Genomic DNA, 12500 nt, shown 5'->3' with positions numbered 1-12500 from the left:
ACTCCCTCACCAACACCCCCAGGTGAAGACACAATAAAACGACAGCCATCCGTGAAACAGGAGGCAATTCCTGAACAGACACTGAATCTGCCAACACCTTAATCTTGGACTTCCCAGCCTCCAGAACTGTCAGAAATAACTATTTGTTGTTTATAAGCCACCAATCCTATAGCATTCTGTTATAGCTGATTAAGAAGGAGGGAGTTGTTTGCCACTGGATGAGGAACTAGAACCCTGAAAAAGCCCCACCCTAAGGCTCCAGGGTACAGCCCTATGTAACATTGAGGATGGAGGACATGTAGAAACCACCTCTCCCTCCATAGAGCCATACACTAGTGCTTGAGTAACAAGCAACAACAGTCTCTATCTTTGGAGGGCAAGAGCAAGGAGATAAATAGGTGACACAGGTGTGCAGGAAAACCTGACTATAGAGCAGTAATACAGAAAAACTTTGGGCAACCGCAGCCCCTACACTAAACACAGGGTGTAGGTGTCTACTACTGGAATAATTTGAATCCTGTGCAAGGAAATCCAGGTACACCACTGACCACATTGAATCAAGCCCACATTAACCACTGATGAAAGGAGAAATGAATGATTTCTGAACATAAGTATTATTTACCTTGGTTTCTAGTATTCTTTTATACATAACTAGTCTGGAATTCAATTTTAAGAAGTAATGCCCCCAAAAGCAGAAAAATATAAAACCTTTCCAAGACATAAAGAAGTCAACAGACGCAGATGTGAGAACTATCAGAGAAAAACTTTGAGTGACTATATTGTGATTACAGTGGGCCACCTGGCCAAGCCAAGATAATCTCTGCATTTGAAAATCCTTAACTTAATTACATTAAAGTCCCTTTCACCAAGTAAGGTAACATATTTACAGGTTCCAGTGATTAGAATGGAACCTCTTGGAGCAGGGAAGGGAAGCATTATTCTGCCTAATACACCTAGCTTCCAAAATTTCAAGCAAATTATTTCTTTAATTGCATTACAATTTCCCATCTTCTTGTTTGCAGCTCTCTCTCCCCTTTCCTCTTTTCTCTCTTTCTTTCCCTCCCTCTCTTCCTCTAAAATCTCTCTCTTGTTCTTCCTCTCCTCTCTACTTCCTCTGCCCCTAGGCATCTGGTTTCTTTTTATGTGTAAGCTTCCCTACCCTCTACTTCATGTCTTATTTTTAACTACATGAATTCTTTTAAATCACTGATCTGCTCATCTCTCTCACTCACATAAAATCCTTGACTGACTTTCTCTTGCCTTCAAGATGAAGTTCCTTAGCAAAGTTCTTTTATCACCTGCCCTTTCCCACCATGTTAGCCTCCTTTATTGGCCCTAATCACTCCTATCCACGTGTACTTAATGTTCCAGCTGTTGCATCCTGCTAATGGGATTTCTGAACATACCACACTGCTTTGCATGTGGGTGTCTGCACTTTCTGCTCTTTAAGGTTCCCATCATCTCCTGGTTATTCGTCAAAAGCCAGTGCTGACCTGACCTTTGACCAGGATGCCCCCCTGACTTCCTTACAGAGATAACGCTCTTTCCTATGGTCATGTCTCATTTTATCTTTTATATATCTTCTTATCATATATATAATTCTAAGTATTAATTTACTTATGTATATTTTCTTTTCTACCCTTTGAGGGTATCTAGAGATCAGGAACCATCCACTCATTATTAGCATGTGGCCAGAACCCAGCACAGTGCCTACCTAACATGTAATAGGTGCTCAATCTCAGTGTGAATCTATGTCTGTGGTTTTAGAGAGTAAGATAATTCTCATATAATTAAGACTTCCCTAGAAAAAATATTTCCTTGATGGTAAAATGAATTTTCTTTACTCACTTTGGGAAAATGTCCTATGATTTGGTAGAGTTCTCATAATAAGAGGACTGGGTTGATTTATATATCCTGGATTCTAGTCTATTTCTCCTGGTTAGGTAAACTGGTAAGCAGGTCAGGAATTTGTAGACCAAGTGATAAACACTTTTTGGGGAAGTTATAACCAGTATTTATTTATTTGTCTGTTCTTTTACAATGTAATCTTCTCTGCTGTTTTCTGCTTAAGCTGTTTCTAGAAATTGGGAAACACTTCCCATGAAATCAGAAAGTTATCTCAGCATCATCAGATGGGAAAATGTGGATGGAACCTATAGAAGATGATACACAATATCTTTCCAATATTTTAAAGCAAGTGAAATATGGATAAAATGAACACCAAGAACAGCATTGAATGGAGAATGAATTCTCGACGTGTAGCAGAGGTAAGCAGAGAAACTGTTGTAAAGTGGAAAGGAAAAGTCCTGTTTTGGTAAAAGATTAATGTTCATAAAAGCAAGCATTATAGCCCCTTAAAGCAAACAAAAAGAAAAGAATCAGTAGAAATTTTTAAACATTTTCTTATACTGCTTTTTTCTTCCTAATTCATGTCTCAGTCACAGGCATATAGTAAAAAAAGAAAAAAACTTTATTTTCCTTCCACTGCCCCTCAGACCCACTCTGTAGGGTTTTTTGCTCTGCTACTCAGATGAAATTGAGAGGAAATCCTGTGACTTTTTGGTCACTCTTAGGTAATAAAAAGTCCTCTGATCACCTCTCGTCACAAAAGGAAAGTCTCATTTCAGCAATTAAAATGTCTAGTCCGTGTAAGATCAAACTTCATCTAAGTTAGAGCTTCTCCTCAGCCCCAGCTGGCCTCCTCTAGGTTGTTACCTGAAGGGGGAAAAGGGTCTTGTGGGTTCCTTCTCTATTTCCTGTATTTCTTTGCAAGTCCTACATAGGTGGTCTAACTTTAGAGTGTGGAATAGTTGGCAAATATTGTCTTGGGGCTTTAGCCAAAACAGAGTCAGAAATAGTTCAATTTTAACATCCTGTTGCATATCCTTGGTAGCACAACTAAAACACACGATTTTCATACAGTTTTCAACTCCATATATTGCAAGTTGAGATGGAGAATCCAGGGGCAGGCACTAGAATAATAAAGTAGGCACGTTTACGTGCTTTACAGGAAATACCTAACCACACGTGTCACAATCAACTGTAGTGTTTTCTAAACTTTCCCACCAACTTACCCTGAATCACTGAGAAAGAAGACAGACCTCTGTAGGTTATGAGGTCTTAGTCTAAAGAGGCATTTTTTTAATGGTATTTCTTAGTAAGTGTGTGTTTTACTAATTAAAGCACACATACTTTGTATTCTATACCATAATGTCTCTATTTATTTTAGCATAAAAATTACTAGTTTCTTCTAACATTTTCTTAAAATTGATTCACTAGGGATATATACCATATTTAACCTCTAATTCCAGTTAAATTCTAGCAAAATGTCATATTCCCCAGTTTGATAATCATGAAACCCGTAGAAATAATGGTATTCCTGTACTTTAAAGGATGTTTTTGAACTTAGGTTTTCTTGTGTTCCCCTTGTTAATGTTAATATTAATATTAATGACCATTCAAGCTGTTTTTAGCAGAGGACTTTAAATTCCAAATCAGAGGTGAGCAAATATTTGTTGGCAGTAAACATATTATCCAAATAAATACCTGGACTCTTTTATAGACATTGGTTTTTTCCTTAACCTCTCCTCTTAACATATTCCATTACAGTCTGATTAGTCTCCAGTTTCCGGAAGCACTCGACTTAAAATAGAAATAAGAATATCTTTGGAAAGGGAAAGGAACCTTTAGAAATACAACTGTTTTACTAGTTCAGAAGAAAACTGGTCCTGCAGGAGAACCAAGCTAAAAGTAGTACTGAGATGAGAGTACACTTACAAATACATTTTATGCCAGTTGTCCTGCTATTCCTATCGCGGATTACTTTACCCAATAGAGTTATCTATAGTTTTCCATCCTTAAAACTCCACTTTCATGGGAATGGGGGACCCCCTGCATAATTCTATAAGCTCAAAGCTGATACTCTGGTGAGACAGATACTCAAAGATAAGTAGCAACTATTCAACTCTATTTCAGTTAAAAAAAAAAAAAAAAGCTAACTCCTGTCATTCCAAGATAAATATCCCTGAAGAGTTATTGATGAATACCACACTAGGACTAGGAAATGAATGGCTGTATGACCTAGCTACAAAACTAGAGCTGGAATCAAAGAGGAAGAATAAGAGAATAAGCTGGTTAGCTGGTTTTATGTTTAAAAAACCATGAGTCTCAAAAATCCATGAGATTAAACCTGGAACTAGTGATAGTAGTAGTTTACCATAGTGAAAAGTGAACCCAAAGTCTAGAACAGTATTTTCAAAGTTTGAATCTCAAAACTTTCTGTATCAGGATCACAGGTGAGGATGGGGTTGACCAGCTTGTTAAAATGCAGATTTCTAGGCCTTATACTAGACCTACTGAATAAAAAATTGAGAGTTGAAAACTATCCCTAGGAGATCCTTATTGATGTTGAAGCTTGAGAACCATTGGATTAGGATCTAACAGATGAATAATATAAAGAGGGGGAAATTATGAATCTGATAGTAAAGGAAACTTTTAGTAATAGTATAAAAGATAAATAGTTCACAATTCTCAAATCCATAAGGTTCCGAAAACCAAAAACCTTCACTTTATTTTTTGTTTGTTTGTTTTATAATATATTTAGAGATAATTCCTGGCATGATCTAGATGTATTTTTGGCAAAAATTGTGAGCCTCTATCCTGCTTTGCATGCACGTTTGGGTTTTGCTGCATAGTTACTGTGGAGTACCCCAAATGGAGTTTAGTATATTATATAAAGTAGATGTACCATATTCTTTTTTTTTTTTTTTTTTTTGAGAGAGAGAGAGAGAGTGCATGTGCTTGTGAGCAAGGGAGCTGGGGAGGGACAGAGGGAGAGAGAGTATCTTAAGCAGGCTCCACGCTCAATCTCACCACCCTGATGAGATCATTGGGCGCAAACAGTTACAGATAACGGAATGGGTACCTCCAGTTGTCCACAAGCTTTTCAATTACAAGAAAATAATGCACCTATATGAGCCTGAACCTACAGCAAATATTAAAGGGAACATTTGTGAAAGTTAAAGGGGAAAGGGAGAAGGAAACATGAGGAGAGCCTTTGGGCTGCAATGTAGTTCTGGTACCTCTGGACAGAGAACAGGAAGGAAGGAGGAGGGAATGGTGTGTGCTCCAGACTGCAGAGCATCTCTGAGAAGTCTCAGTCAAGGCAATATGCAGTCCTTGAACAAAATTTCACATTAGAGGAAATTTGCACTGGACAAAAATATCCTGGCTCTGGTGCCCCTGTCATGCTTATTCATTGGCTAGGAGTAGCCTGGGCACTAGTGTGGCCTCAACATGAATGTCTGGGCAGATCTGAAGGTACAACAGCTAATCTCACAGCAGGTTTTCTTTAAGAAAATCTTAAAGATTTTCTTCACCAACCTCAGTGGCCTCCACAGTTCCTGCCTTACCAGATGGAGAAGAGCAGCCCAGCAGCTGGGAGCTTTACTTAGGATTGGAGTACTGCAGCAAAATATATTTCGTTGTTCCATAAACTTCTGTTTTATTGGGTATTTTTATCACAGAGTCTTACCGTTTTCTAGCCAATACCTTTCACATTTCTAATTGTCTTTCTCCATATATATTTGTCAAACCATTTGTCTTCATTTAGGATTTAGAAAATACGATTGCTATAGGTTTTTTTTTTTTTTCTTTTTTGACCTATCCTACTCAGCCTTGAGGGAAAAAAAAGCCATCAAAGGAACTGTTGGGCTCTAGATCATCTGGAGAAACCTTTAAACATTTGGCTCTCTGCTTTAATTCACATCTGCCCCGTCTGTTGCTGTTGAGGGAAAAGAGAGGTCAAACATCTTTGTTAATAAGGACCACAAGCAAGTGGTTCCATCCTTTGCCCTGCAGGGACACAGTGGTCTCTGCCTCTCTATCTCCTGAGAGGAGCCTGAGTTGAAAGAACCTACATGGTTGTCACAAACCAAGACTAGTAAATGAAAGTAGATTTTATAAAGTTTGTTACTAACCCCACCAATCTAGGTGTTATGCATATCCTCAGCTTGGTCTTTTTCTTTAGAGCCAGTTAATGCAGAATTTTCCAGATAAGTTTTATGAAGTGCTGATAAAGGCCATTGCTTGACAAGAATAGAGGGATAAATTGGGGCTCTGTGCTGACCCCTGTTGATAAGATACATAGAAAATCTGATATGTTTTAGTCAGATCCTTTCATAAAATAAACATTAAAAGGGCCAATTTTTTCTTTTTTTTTTAAATAAACTGTCTTGTTAATGATGTTTACGTTCAACCCTATTTTCTTGTTTCTTGGCTGTTTCAAAATAGTGGTTGTCTTGAAAATCAAATATAAAAAATTATTTAAGTGTCTGTTCTCATTTTGGTTTTCATGGGGACTCTATGGGATTTAGTTATAAGAAAAGATGGGAAAAAAGTGTTCACTAGTCAGTGCCCTTGCCTCAGAGTTCAATTCTAGTTGTTCTCGGAGATTTTAGCATCACACTCATTACTTATTTATATCTTCCCTATTTTTTTCCACTTTGCAGATAATTGCTACTTAATTGATACTGCCTCTATGCAAACCTAGTCACAAGACACACTGCTAAATAGAGGAATCATTAATCTGCATGTATGTTGTAGATTTCCTTAAAAGGTTGGCTGGAATAAGCAAAGTCATTAGCAGTTTATTTGCAACAGTGCACTTATGAAAAGCTCTGTGGAGAACACATCAACAGTCGGTATGTAACTGAGCAATTAACACAGGACTCCTGTACTTTGGGGTGTTAGCATGGGAGTAAACAGAAGCAGATGTGAAGTGTTTGTACTGTTAGCATGCATGGTCTGTTCTGACATATGCAAATACCACTCATGCTTACAGAACCTGCAACCCCTATTGTACCATGACCTTACTGATGAAGCCCTATGACAGAAGTACTTCATTTGCACTGGGTGCTATTAATTATTAACAGGCCAATACCACCTTTCCTTGTTATTAGAGCTTAGCAGAAAGCCAGGTAATAAAGCATCACAAACAAGTTGATAACACTCTGGTTCCCAGCTTGCCTTGACTACAGCTCTCTTGCCAAAAGAAAAAATAGAGAAAATAAAGAACAATTAAGGCCAGAGAGAACAGAAAGGGTCTCAAAAGACTGACAGATGGGATCACCTGTGCAATCCAGGGATGAGTTTGAATAGTTTTCTCCATGGGACTCAGGTAAACCCTGTGATGATTCAGTGGTTTCTATATGAAGGCAGGAGAATTCTGGTCTTGGGACAGGTTTGTACATAAGAACTTAATTTACCATTTCCCCTTCCTTGACAGGGAGCTGGAAAATTGTTGCTGACTAGAACAATTAAAATTAGAGGGAAATGGCATGACTTTCTGTCCTTGTATCTTTAAAGGACATGTCAGAGTCCTCATCTTTCATATCACTTGCATTCTAGAAAAGAAAGCAACTTTTATGATGTAAAATGTAATTCCTTCCACCTCACTGTCAGTAAATGCTGAAATTTCTCATCGTTAAAGAAATAGGAAGTATTTCTAAAGTCATATGTGCATCTCAGAAATATTAATACTTCATTACCAAAAACAAAAACAGAAACTGCAAAAAGATTATTCTAGAGCCTTGTTATTATGTAAGTGGGCATCCTATTCATGGGTAGTTTGACAAAAGACAAATGGTTGATATTAACGGGTTAGGATTTTTTTTAATTCTCTAAATTACAATATGTTATACTTTCAGAAAAAGAAACAATACAATATACTTTAGGATGATGAGGGGAAACTTACCCTCAATTCATTTTATGAGGAATATTTTTCTAATGTTTTCCTATGACTGAGCTAGACATTGTTTAAGTGCATCCCATTGGAATGAATTAATTTGAACCATTAGTACATTCTGCTATAAATATCCTAACATTTACTCCGATCTTATACCAAAACTCTGGTTTTCCATCATCTTTTTGTGTAAGCATCTTACATAAAAGAACGTGACTAAAGCTGTTAAGGTAAGGGGTTGAAACAACATATCTTAGAGTTATTGAATTGGAATCCTAGCTCCTCTATAAAACTTAATCAACTAAATGAAATATGAGACAGATTGCTCACTCCTCAACTTCATCCTATAATGCAATTCTCATATTTGAGGGGAAATCACAAATACTAAATCCTATGCACAGTGTAAATCTTCCTTTCTCATAACTTTAACAATATTGTCTCCATCTTTATTTAATTTGTGTACAGCCTATATTTTTCTAGGTTTTTAGATTGCTGTCCGGAATAAAGCATATCTTTTTTGCTAGTCATGTTCTAGACATAGTGTAATATTTAATAAAATAAAATTTACTTTATTTATTAAAACAGTCCTTTAATTTTAGGAATGTAATCTATCAAGTAAGAAACATTTTCCATGAAAAGAGTCAGAGGAGGAGTGAAAAGAAGTAGGAAAACTAGAAAGGAATAAGGATTTATTTTGTACAACATAGTTTGCTTTGAATGCCTTGATTTTTAAACTGGCATATGTTCTAATAGAACAGGAATTCTGAAAGAAAATGTTTATGATCTAGGTGATCTATTCACTATGGTGAGATGAGATAGATCTAACCATTCTGAGTCCTGGAATTAGGTGCCTGATTCCTGAGCTGTGGTGGAATGTGTAGACTGGAAAGAGATGAGAGAAAATTCTCATGGGTCTTTCATGTTTCTCTGTGTCTTGGGAGGAAAGCCTTTTGTTCTAGACTAAATTTTTAAGGATGTTTGTATGGAAACAGACTTGGAAGATAGAAATGGTATTTCCCTCCAGAGGAAGAGACAGATTTGCTTGCTGTCTAGTATAATAAATATAACGTCTCCTTCCAGGGCATAGTCAGGCATGCTTACTGCCTATTATAAAAGATTTGGGTTCCCAAGTTCAGAGTTCATCTCTGGGAGCACAACCCATTGCATGTGCAGTTATCTTCTAGTTCTCTTTGGTTTGCTCTGTGAGAACTTGGTCTCAGTGCCTCAGTACAATATATGTTGATTTTCATGCTGGTTGCTTGCTATGAGTAATTAAGTTCTTTGACTTGGAAAAAGATTTCTGACATCTATGATGAGCACCCATAATACTGTGGCAGGCTAACCTGTTAGCTCCCAAGTAGAGTAAAATCTCAGTCCTTCACAGTTCTGTATAGTTTGGTGGTGGGGTAATGACAAAGACACACTTTCTAGAAGAGGAAAAGTTAGGGCCTTATAGGACAATTAATGGTATTTGAGGGAAACCCAAAGGAGTCAATAGTAAACATAGCAACCAAATTGTGTGGCCACCCTGGCAATAAATGATCCTTTGTTTTATTATCTATTAATGAGGAAGTGTTAAGGAGTTGTTTGTAGGCCAGGTACCAGGAAGTACGCTCATAGACAGATGCATGAATGGTGGCCTGATTGTTGCTAACTCTTCCTCTATGGTGGAGGGGGAGGATTCCTTGACAACATGGCAGTCAGTCTTAGGTCTGCCCCACTATAGCAGCTAGCAACTAATACTATGGGTTATCCTTAGTAAATAGAATTTTCCAACCCATTTCAGATAATAACTAAAGAATGTACACTATACTGGGCTGAAAGAAGGAAAATCCATGAATAGTCTGGGTAGGACCAAGGCAAATTTTAGAACATTATCTGGTTTACTAGAGAGATGAAGGGATGAGAAGCCTGTCATTTACTGCTTGCTAAGAAGAAATGGCAACAACTGAACAGTTTTGTGACTCAGTCTGCCCATAGTCTGGCATGACTAACTTAGATCCATTCAGAGACTACAGTAGAGGGTCACAAGGTTGTTTTGTTTTTGTTTTTGTTTTTGTTTTTGTTTTCTATTTTGTTGTGGGTCATGGCTGCCATAAGGGAAATTAGGCCCCCTCAGGGAGATTTCCTAGACAGATAAATTCCCTTGAGAAACCCCAGATGAGACATTGACTAGACCTTGGACTCTCACTGCCGTGATTGGGCTAACAATACCAATGGAGTTCACTCACTATAGAATGAAAAACTAATGCAAAGAATTTCAGGTAAATTATTGCAGTCAGCTCTGACACCACAGGAAACTCCCCTAGCCTTTATGTTGAAACTAGATATGAACCGAAGCTATACTATTTTGGAAATGGGATAGCAAATGATACAGATTAAGATGGATTCTATTTTAAAAAGATGACTACTGGGTGCAAATCAATCCCAAGTGAATCAAAGTGTACAAACCTGACAGCAACAATCTCAAAGCAGTGTGTCTTTGGCTACTAAATCAGAGGGTCCCCAAAGCTAAAATATTCATGTAAGTGATAATGAACTTGGTTGATAAAGGCATTTGGTGGACCACTAATATTGGAATTTTGTTTGGTTGAGCCATGAACAGCCACCATGTCACTAGAAACCTAAAGTAAATGGGCTTTACTTAATAGCACAACAGTACTCTCGTCTTCCACATTTCCTTTCCCTCCTTTCCTCTCTAGCTTGATCTCAGCTGCTTTACCAAGAAAGATAATTAGGGGGGGAAGCTAAAGTTTCCTTGTCCAAGGGGGACTGAAGTCCATACCTATTCATCCTAGTAACCTGCAAAACTTCAGAGAGAGTAAGCACTCAAATTTTTATAGCTCTGTTTGGTACAGACAGAATTGTATTGTCCTATATAGTCCCATGGCAGGGAAAGGGATGCCCAAATTCAACTAATGGGGTTTGGGCAAGGTATGCAGTGGGGAAAGGAAGTTAAAGCGAACTTGTAGATGGGGCCCTTTGGGTTAATTCCATGTACCATTTTTGTGGCTTCCCTTGCTGAATATATAATTGATATTAATGTTTCACATGCTTGTACTGTGAATGTTCATCAAGTCCTGGGAGATTTTTCTGATCAGTAAGAGCCACATCTGGAAAAGTGCTAGTGGACACATAAAATACTTCCTGTCATCTCTCTCTGTCATCTCTGCAGCCTAGAATAAAGCTACTGGCTATGTACCCTGAGTGGTGCCCTGACTTCACAGAGCTTCCCCTAAAATATCTGGGACTAGTTAATTGATGATTCAGATGAGCAGAAATCCAGAGGTGTCTACTAAGTAACTCTAGCTCCTCAACCTCAGTGCCAGCCATATAGAACCAAAAAACGACTGTGGTTATTCCTCTCTGTGAGCAGATCATAAAACAGTTCTCATAGCTCTAGCCATTACTACACTTGATGAACCTAGTTACAGACTGAATGATTCTTGGACTGTTGCCTAGATATTTGCTCTGCTACTGGGAAAACTATAGTCTGGCAGATTGTAGGAATCTTCACAGAAGATTGGCTAAAACTGGCCCTTGACCCCCTCTCAGGGTTACCAGTGGTACCTTACCATTAATGACACTTTTCAGATTATGCTGTTGCCTTTCCAGTCCAATTAGCCAACTCTGGCTACTAATAGGTGTCAAGTTTTCAGCTTTCCAGTTCATTTGTAGTTTGACAATCATGTAACTCTTACCACAGAAGCCAGTGAACAAGGGTTGATAGCAAGGTTTTGATGGTCTTCCATGTACTTAACCATTCACAATCATCTGATACTGTTGATTTTTAGAATAGCTTCATAAAATATTGACTTCAAAAGCTCTCTAACTTTAACTCCCTCATCTCATCCTGGTCCACACAGTTTAAAAAGATACTTTGGTAACTGAATACGTCTTTCTACATGAATGAATCATCTTCCCTTGGCCACTTCCTAGATAAATGTCATAATGATTAAGACAAAAGGAGGGGGTGTTATATAAACTTATTTTGAAAATTCAGATTTCTGAGCTATTCCTAGGCATAATGAATTTTTTCTTGTCCCTAATAGCAACTTCAGGGTGGCCTTGTTGGTAACCCTCTTGGTGGCAGCCCAGCCAAAAGGGGACCTAATGAATTCTAACTTAATTTTGGTCAGCTACTTGGCTTATCTTATTGAATTGACATGGTCTTAGAACATAAAGATAATAACTACTTAGTTGAGTACACTGCTTGGAGTGTCCTTCTACAATGGCCAACACATCTCAAAGTGGGGGACATAGGGTTTTGATAAGTTTTATAAAAATGCCCATGTCCCTCTTTCACCTGATCCTTCTGTATGAAAGGTCTGGGTATGAGTAAGAAATGATTTGAAAAAAGGCAAGGATATATCTATACACAGGTTTTGTGGTGCTTGAGGGACAGTGACATCCCTGTTCTCTGGGGAAGGAACACTTCAGACCCCAGAAGGTATGAGGGAGAGTAAACATTAATGAATTCTGTCTTTTGTAATCACCCCTGCCACTTTATTCATGAAGGAAATTGTCCTATTGTGGCTCTCCCAAGCTATTGCAAACACCTTAAATAGAACTGACTACTAGATCTGTCATGTCCTGTCAGATGGGCCTGACAATGATTTGATTGCTCTTTCCTGGAACCTAGCTGGAAAATCTATGGGAAATAGCAGATTATGGTCCCAGCTCATCTACCAACCACACAAAATATCTGTCAGCACTTTGGAGGTACTTGCCTTTCCCCATTGCTGTAACTGTCAGTCAT

At 38.1% G+C, this 12500-nt stretch overlaps 1 long non-coding RNA gene across 1 annotated transcript in view; it reads left to right on the top strand.

The window, feature by feature from the left end:
- Positions 1 to 12500, top strand: part of LOC123789046 (uncharacterized) — a 170692-nt gene that overhangs the window by 36571 nt on the left and 121621 nt on the right. Inside the window, exons 3-4 of the long non-coding RNA XR_015723903.1 lie at positions 2072 to 2267; positions 6510 to 6701. This is a non-coding gene — a long non-coding RNA (uncharacterized LOC123789046). The remainder of the gene's footprint in view (positions 1 to 2071; positions 2268 to 6509; positions 6702 to 12500) is intronic.

This window comes from Ursus americanus, chromosome 3 (genome assembly GCF_024610735.1).
Source record: "Ursus americanus isolate L20-20 chromosome 3, mUrsAme1.1.p, whole genome shotgun sequence".
In the NCBI taxonomy this organism is placed as follows: Eukaryota; Metazoa; Chordata; class Mammalia; order Carnivora; family Ursidae; genus Ursus; species Ursus americanus.
This window is presented reverse-complemented; position numbering and strand designations above follow the sequence as displayed.